This window comes from Parus major, chromosome 5 (genome assembly GCF_001522545.3).
Source record: "Parus major isolate Abel chromosome 5, Parus_major1.1, whole genome shotgun sequence".
Lineage (NCBI taxonomy): Eukaryota > Metazoa > Chordata > Aves > Passeriformes > Paridae > Parus > Parus major.
In genome coordinates this window covers 9,219,190-9,228,208 of record NC_031774.1, presented here as the reverse complement: position 1 = coordinate 9,228,208, position 9,019 = coordinate 9,219,190, and positions in this window count along the sequence as shown.

Here is a 9,019-nt window from a genome sequence, read left to right as displayed (position 1 = left end):
GGAGCCCCATGGAGCCGGAGGGTCCGGTCCGGAGAGAGCCCCATGGAGCCGGAGGGTCCGGTCCGAGAGGAGCCCCACGGAGCCGGAGGGTCCCCGGGGAAGCTCGGGGTGCTCGCACTCACATGCAGCCCCCCGTGCCCTGCCCGGACCCGCAGCCACCCCCGAGGAGCGCAGTGCCCAAAAGGGCCAGCTCATCGCCCCCCAAATCGACACGGACACAGCGTGACCCAGGGCTCCGCTCTTCACCCTCAATCCAGATCCCCACAAAACTCCCCCGGTCCGGATTTCACAAGGCCGGTTTAGCACCGCTGGAAATGAGCGAGCCTGGGTGCCACTGTCCGGACCCTCCTTGTGCGGGGACCCCCAAAAACGCTCCCCCTCGCTCAACAATCCTCAACAATCGGAAATAACTGCAGGGGAGGCACAGCTGTTGTGCTCGGGAAAATTCACATTTGCATAAGCAAAACGGATAACTGGACACCTCGGTGTTTGTGGAATAAATTGCCTGCTTTGATGTGCAAACACACACTTCTACCCACCTTTGAAAGTTTGCCCAGCAGGGCTATCTATCGCGTTTGGAGCCAGCACAGAAATCACGTTAGGACCCCAGAAGAACAATGTGCCCGCACCGCACCCGAGTTCGTGCGGGTGGAACCCTCAATAAATGCCCTGCATGGTGATTTTTGCAGCACCCAGAAGGGATGCCACCCTGAACGCCAGGAACGCGCTGGTCCTGCTGCTTTCCCAGCAGCGATCCTGTGAGATTGCTGTCAGCAGGAATCCCCGCAGCCTGTGGCTGGCCCCAGAGCCTCCTGAGAGCTCCTGGAGCTCCCATTGCAGCTTTCAGCGGGGCTGGGGCTGTTTTTCACCCTCGCAAAGGATGGCAGGCAAAGCTGCAGGGCTCGCACAGGTCACACAGCTGACACTGAAACCTGCCCCAACAGGAAAGTGTGCAACAAGTAACAACACCAGACCAAGGCAGAGTCTTGGCCAAGGGACTGGGAGAATGCAAAAAATTAACTGATTTTAGGGTATTTTTTCCCCCCACCCCATTCCACACCGGCTGAAAAACTTCTGCCCCAAGACAGGCTGCAAGAAACCCCTTCACACATGCAGAATTTCTTTTCTCTGCAGCTCCTTCTTTCCAAATAGCTCTGGTAATATTGTCTAATAAATGTCTGAGTGCCTGCACAATTGGTAAAATTCAATCCCTTTGCAGATGTCTGCACAAAAGCCATAGTCTCCTGAGTGCACTTAAAGATTACCAACTCTTTTCCAAAGCTGGAACAGAAAAATGGGACAAAACGTCGCCCCCTAACACCTATAACATAGATTGTTTTAGTCACCAGGCTTTAAACTCCCTCTGCTATGCTCACTGCATGCACAGAAATGTGAAATGTCTTTAAATAAATGTGATTTTTTTCCCCATAGGGCTCTCAGAGGAAGTACCAAGAATACTGACTGTTAAATTCTCTGCTTGTGCAGGGCCCTAAAGGTATCACAGCTCTGTACACGTGGAGGGACAAATCTTTGCACAATGGATAAACAGAGTTTGGGAACTTCTCACCTGTAGCAGTTCTTACAAATGGAAGTGATGCAGATTTTGCAGGGTCATGCTCACCTGGTGGGAAAGAAAGAAAGAAAAAAGAGGATTGTTTCTGCAGCCCTCATTGTGGATGAACACAAATCACACTCAAGCACGGCTGTAGCTGTTTGCTGTACCTGCAGACAGACTCCTCGCTGGCTCTTTTGCAATTCAGAATTCAGAATTGTGGAAGAATAATGAAATTTACCTGGTGCCCACATGTTTTCCTGTTAACTGCAAGCAGCAGGGAAGGCTCAGGCAATTCTATTTCCCAGGTTCTGAAGTTCTCTGTCAGTGTCCTTCAGAGGAAGAAATGGTCCCACAGAAGAGAGGCAAAACCCGATTCTTGGGGCAGGCTGGAAGCCTCCCACTGGCACAATGGTTCATCCACAATCCACAGTTTTCAGCTCAAGGCTGGGTCCTGACAATATCTTGTTCCCAGGCAACCTTACAATGAAACCACCAAAACCCAGGCCAGGATGAGCAGCAAACCAGCCTGGTGACTGACTGAGCCACGGTCCTGCAGAGCACAGCCAGTGAGCTCCAAACAAAACCAGGGCCCTCTGAACACTGAAATTCCATCAAGTGTGGATCTCTCCGGCCTCCTGGCTCATCCATCCTGGAGACTGTCCTGTCATGCCACACCACACTGGCAGTCACTTCACAAAAAACACGTACCTGGAATGCCCAAGGGTTTCTGGAGGGAAAAATGGTGTTCTGGGGAGAGAGAGGGCTCTGTGTGATCTGTGGGGTGAAACAGCATCAGGGCCAGGCAGCCCCTTGGTCCTGCCCCTGCCCCCGTGGAGGGCAGGTTTGGAGATGGATGGATGGAGAAGGAAAGGACACTGGCAGCCCATTCCCAGGCAGAACTGTGATGAATTGCCTGCCCTCTGTTTATTGACGAATGGCTTGTGCAGGCACACAGGTGCGCTGAGAATTACAAAAGCTGCAGCAAACAAAGGGACATTGGGACAAGCCCAGGCAGGGGCATTTCCTGGGGACAAATGCTTATCTCAGCTAGAAACAAGACATACAAGTGGGGAATATGTGAAAACGTGGTAAGAAAGGGAAAGAATGAGGCTCAAGAGACAGACCCAATAAAAGGACTTCAGGGAGAGAGACCTAGGAAAGAGAAAAGGCAGAGAAATGAGGGGAGAAAGTGACAGCAATTTTTGAAACTACAGACAGAAGACAGGAAAAATGAAAGAAAGTTTAAAAAGGGTGATAAAAACGGAGAAAGGGAAAGCTGGAAAAGAAAGGGAATTGATGGGGCAGAAAGAACAGCTGAAAGGAAACCAGCTGGGAGAGCAAGGGAGAAGGAAAAATAGGAAGTAGCAGAAACAGGAGGCAACAGTGAGGGAAGGGAATTTCACCATGAAAGGGCTAAGGTAAGGAAGGACTGGAAGAGCAAGAATTGCAGAATAAAGGTCTGCAGCACTATCAAGTCCTGCATTAGTCAGTGCAATACTGTTTTGAGTGCAAGCCCTGTTGAGTCTGGGGCAGAGGCAAGTGTGGATGCTCAGAGATAAGGGGGAGGCTGGACTGTGCTTCACTTCTGGGCTCCACTTCTGTCTTTATTAATGAGACCTCTGATAGCAGGGACACTGGGCACAGGGAGCAAGATTTACACGTCCCAGCCCAGCCACCCAAAACCAGAGGCTGCTCTCAGCTCCCCGAGGGGTGAAACAGCAGCCAGAGGATTTGGGGTTAACAGAATTCCTCACTTGCTCGAGGAATAAGTGAACTCTCACCTGCCTAGAGAGCACAGGCAGGTGGAAACAAGATGGGCTTTGCAAATTCTACATCCAGAGTCCCTTTTGCACTTGGGATGAACCTCAAAGCCCAACAACACTTGGACTCGGTGTTTTGGTTACAAACAATGCAAGAATTTTAAAACTTTGTGTTTGGATTGCAGATTAGGAAAACCTTTAATCCCAGGAAATGTTTAAAGCACTGCATAGATTAGGGTTAATCTGGAGTGTGCAAATAATTAAATATCCATGTTGATGTGCTGCTGGGCGTGCCAACAAAACAATGCTGTGGGGAGGCTCTAAGGTAAAAGAGCTCCAAACCCAGCTGCTGAGCTTTGCAGAGCAGCAGACAGAGTAAAGAGTGGAAACAAGTAACAATTTAATAATGAATTACAATAATTGAGTGGAGAGGAAGCCAGGACCTGAACCACGGTCCCAGAGCCCAACTGAGCTAAAGTGGTAGAGAGTGTGGAAATGTATAATTTCAGACAAATGTATAATTTCAGACAAATGTATAATTTCAGACAATCCTGGGTGCTTATTTCCAAAGGTGAACTGAGAGCTTTTCCAAAGGACACGAGCAGAGTGCAGGGCTGTGTATTTCTCCCACTGATGAAATCACTAACACCAAAATGTTGTGGCTCTCATCCTGCTTTAGAGCAAACAACGTGGGCACAGCAGCCCTCTCCTTCTCCTGACAGCAATAACCCCCAGTGCCACCCATGGAAACACTTCTGTGCTTGGGCTTTTAAAAAGATATTTAGCACTACAAATTTACTGTCCTTTTGTGCTGGGAGAGAGGAAAAAAAAAATAAAAAGAGAAAAAAATTCCCACTCAAATTCCCAAAGTATCTCTTTGATTCATGAAAAATTCAGGTTTATGAGCATTTCTCAGCCTGATTAATATGCAAATGGAATATTTTGTTCTCTCCCTTCCCTTTGGCCCAGATTTCTAGTGGTGTTCAGATGTCTGATGTTAGGTGCAGGTATTTTTAATCCTCTGCAGTATCTAAGTACCTAATTTATTTTGGTTTCAATGGGGTTTAGGTGGGATTTCTATTCTGGGAATTCTTCATGCTCATCCAGACAACATTATTATTATTATTATTATTATTATTATTATTATTATTATTATTATTATTACTATTACTATTACTATTACTATTGTTACTATTGTTACTATTGTTACTATTACTATTACTACTATTACTACTATTACTACTATTATTATTAATATCAATATTATTAATATTATTATTATTAATATTATTGCTATTACTAATATCACTATTATTAGTATTATTATTAATAAATTAAAACTAATTAATAATAATAATAGCAATAATAGTAGTAGTAGTAGTAATAGGAATAGGAATAATACAAATAGCAATAAAAATAACAGTAACAATAATAATGAAAGATACTTTAATGCTTCTCTTAACCACCAAAGCACCTTTAGAGGCCTCCTCTGGCTCAGGGTTGAGGTCTACATCCAAGGAATATTTCAGAGCTCTTGAAGGCACCATCTGCTGCGAGATCTGCTGCACAAGGTGTCTCCCAAGCATCCTCTTGTCTCACCAGAAGGACTCCCCAGGTGACCTCTGCAGGCAGGGGCACTCTGCCATCCCAACACGAGAAATGGGAGATATTTCACTAGGGAAGGTGCCAGGCAGCCCCAGCAGGGCCATGCTGTGTCCCTGTCACTGCAGGGGCAGCAGGCACAGGCTGCCCAGCCTAAGGGAGAGGCTGCCATGGGTTAGCAAAGGCTGCCAAAACTTGTGGGCCACAGGTGAGAGGTCTGAAGTGGAAACAAACTGTCCCAGATGTGAAAGAATCGTTTTACAGTCCCTATCCATAGAAAAGCCAAAGCATCTCTGAAATCCTGCCAAGGCCAAAGCTCAGGTGAGGGGCAGGGGTACCCAGTGTCTGATCAAGGCAGGCAGCACAGGTTGCACACTGCTGGAACACTGCCATCCTTATCTGACACCCATTTCCCCATTTCTCTGCTCATGCAGGTACCATCACACGCTAAATAACGCTTAGGGCAAACAGAAGGGAGAAGGTCTGAGCCCTGCAGGGCTCTCAGGGCTGTGCTGCTGAGGAAAACTCAGAGGATAGCTGTCCCCCTGTCACAGTCTTCAGGCCATCTGCAAAATGAGACTTGCAGAAAGTACCCCAGCTCCTCGTGCTTCATCATTTTCTCAGTGTGTTTTCTTCTGCTCTGATAAAACACAAACCTGTTCCAGACACCTGCAAAGCTCAGGGCTTGTTCAGAACAGAGCAGGGCAGCTGAGAGAGCACAGCAGTACAAAACTAGCAGGATTCAGTCTTTCCACCCTCAAAGGGGAAAACAGGGAGAGGAGAGGCAAAGGAAAGGGACTCTTGCAAGAATATATTCCCATTTCCTGTTAAACTCAACCTTTTAGATGCTCAAATGAGTATAAAAAGAAATCTAAAGAGAGTAATCCATTCCCTTCTGCATCTAATCCTCGAAGGCCAGGTTAACATGGGGGTTTTTGGTAGGAAAATTACAAAGAATAATTTGCAGTTGATTGGTAATGAAAGAAGAAATAATTAGCTAAAGCTGCTGGGAAATCCTGATGGTGTGTGGGTATGCAGTTGGATGGGCTCATTCACAGGGATGAGAACCACTGACCCAAGTTTCTGGAATGGCTATTACAGAATGTGCAGCAGTAAATATCACAGTGTAAATCCCGACCTTTCCTCGTCCTCCCGGGGGGAACCACAAATGCTTTTCATCTAGCCCGTGTTTAGGAAGAGAGTTTAGAAACAGGGATGAAAAAAGAGTCAGCAGAAGATGTAGGAGCCACTGGGGCTCACTGGGGCTCTGTCCCATCAGAACAGGATCCCACTTTTCATCCCAGCATCAGACTGTCTCTTCTCCCACTGCTGCCTCTGTCTTGTCCCAGACATGACAGACAGCACCAGGACCAGTGGTGTTGAGATGAAAACAACTCTTTAGTGCATTTCAAATTCAGAGTTTTGCAGCTTTGCAGCTCCAGTGGCTGTTCTGAAGGTTAATCCTGATTGCAAATGCTCTCTGTGTCCTGGCTTTTCTGCTCCTGTGCTCAGGATGTGTCACATCCCACCCAGAGCCAGCCAGGACACTGTGCCAGGGCTTGGAGGGTCCATGGAGGGGAAGGAGTGTCCCAGAGCAGTGTCCTGCAGGAACAGCAATGCCTGCCAGCCCTGGGGACCACTGCTAGCCCTGGGGACCACTGCTAGCCCTGGGGACCACTGCTAGCCCTGGGGACCACTGCCAGCCCTGGGGACCACTGCCAGCCCTGGGGAGCCTGGCTGGGCAGGCAGGAGCACGAGTCCCACTGGCCAGGGAGCACTGCCAGCCCCAGGGGGCACAGGCAGTGGCACACACTCACCTGGCACTCACTGCCCTCCAAGTGGCCACTGAAGAGCTGCCAGAAGAGTGGCAGGCAATGACAAATATTTATCATAAACATAGAGAATCCTGAGCTCATCTCACATGTGATTTCATCTGAGGTGGCCTCACAAGCCCAGTTACTCCAGCACCCGTCTGCTTCATGCTTCTTTTACCCTCTAGATCCTGGAGAAATTAATTAATTTGTTATTTTTCATGATCATTCCTGGATGGATGATAACTGCCTGCATTTCCCAACTGTGTAACATTTATCACTCTCAAAGCACTTCACACGAGCAGAGCAGCTCATCCTCACACCAGCCCTGTGCCCCAAGCATTAACATTTCCTTTTTACCAACTGCAGACTGCAATGGGCAGTCAGAGCAAGGTAACAGCAAAATTCAGCACCTCCAAAAACACTTGTAGCACATCAGACTTTCCCAATGCACACACACCACACTGCCCTCAAGTAGTTTTTCTTTCTTTTTTTCTTATATATAAATCCTCTGCTCAGCTCTGGTAGCTCTTTCTGGGCTCTGGCAGATTTGAAGAGCCAAGCTCCCAACTCGTCCACAAGTCAGCTTCCAGAATACTCTAAATGAGGATTTTGTGCCTTGAGGTATTTTATCCCAAATGTACTCCAGCTACAATCAATAGTTTTAAAAAGTCATCTTTCTAATTTATTCTCTCACTGCGAGGTCACAGAGTCATCTAAATTCCTTGTGGGTACAGAACTGAGGTTCACTGAAAATCAGGCCCCAGCTGAGCTTTGGTGAATTTTTAAAGTAAGCAATTAAATGGCTTGTAAAAGAGAGGCATTTCCAAGCTGCCATCAGTAACTCTTGGACAGAACTGAAGCTCAGAGGGGCTGTGTTCTCAGCTGCAGTAGAGCATTCAGCACTGTGAAACTCCTTCCAAGCACATGCAGTGGGGAGCACTTTGATTTATTGATAATAATGGCCTTACGTACACGGTTGTAGGCAGGTGAAGCCTTTTGAGTCACTTTTAGGCAAGTAAAGAAGAAACCCTGGGTGGGAGCTGGACAAAATTGGAAGCCTGTAACCCTTTCCTGGGGCAGTGTTTCCTCCTCTGATCCTGAGCTCTGCCACAGCAGCACCCTCTGCCTCCCCTCAGCACAAAAAGCTTCTGCTCACCTGAGTCAGCCACACAAGAAATCACCTGAACAACAAAACCTCCTGAACAAAACCACCTTTTTCTTTTTTTTTTTTTTCATGAGAATATCTTTCCCTTCACTCCTTCTGGAGATGTTTTCCCTGCAGTGGGAAAGGTGCTCTCCAGGAGGAGCCTCCCCAGCTCTCGGTGCTCTCGTGTTTGCCCCAGCCTGGGGAGAGGCAGGTGCTCGGCAGGGGCACCCAGCACAGGTAAATGAGAGGGGCACAGAGCAGCCAAAAGGGGAGCTCTGGGCCACAATGGCAGCTTCTCCTCCAGAGAAATTAATTGTCTTTCACTGTGCTCCTGGCTGAAGAAAGCAGTGGGTTTGTCCCAGCAGTTCTGGACAAGATTAGTGGGTATTATATCCATGAGAGGATATTCCCCTCCAAACTGGGAACTGAAATGGGATACAATCCCCTTCCCACAACACCAGGAGCACAGCCACCAGTGCACCTTTCAGAGAGGCAAGGGGGCTCCATCAGCTGTATCCATCTCAACATAGCCAGGGAAAAATGTAATGCTGGCTTCAGCTGGGCTGGAACTGGGCACAAACACATCTCTGCACTGTAACTCCCTCTGCTCTGCTCCCCTCTGCAGGGAAGGAGTTAAAGGCTGGAAAAGGGCCAGAGGCAAAGGGAGCTCTAAAGCCAGGTGGAGGGAACAACTGCTCAGAAGGAGCACTCACTCCCTCACTCACTCCCTCACTCCCTCACTCACTCACTCCCTCCCTCACTCACTCACTCCCTCCACATTGTCCTCCCTGGGAATTATGGCAAAACAACCAGGGAAGGAAACTTGCACAGGATGGAGCTGTTTCAGTAACACATCACCATAAACATCCTACAGGTGGAACACATCCCACACTCCTGGTTTCCTCTGCTCTGGGTGACTGCTGTCTATCCTGCCTCCTTAACTCAGGCCAGTGGAAAACAGAGAGTAAAAGCAGTTTGTTTGGGACATGGGCTTGTTCTGCTGCCCAGGTTGGGAGGGTTTGTGGCTTTTACCAAGCCCCCAGAGCACTGGCTCAGAAATGTGAGCAGTGGCTTAGCAAGGAGGTGCACACCAGCTGGGCCATGGTGCTCAGTGATGCCAGAGCTTTCCATGGCATCCAGG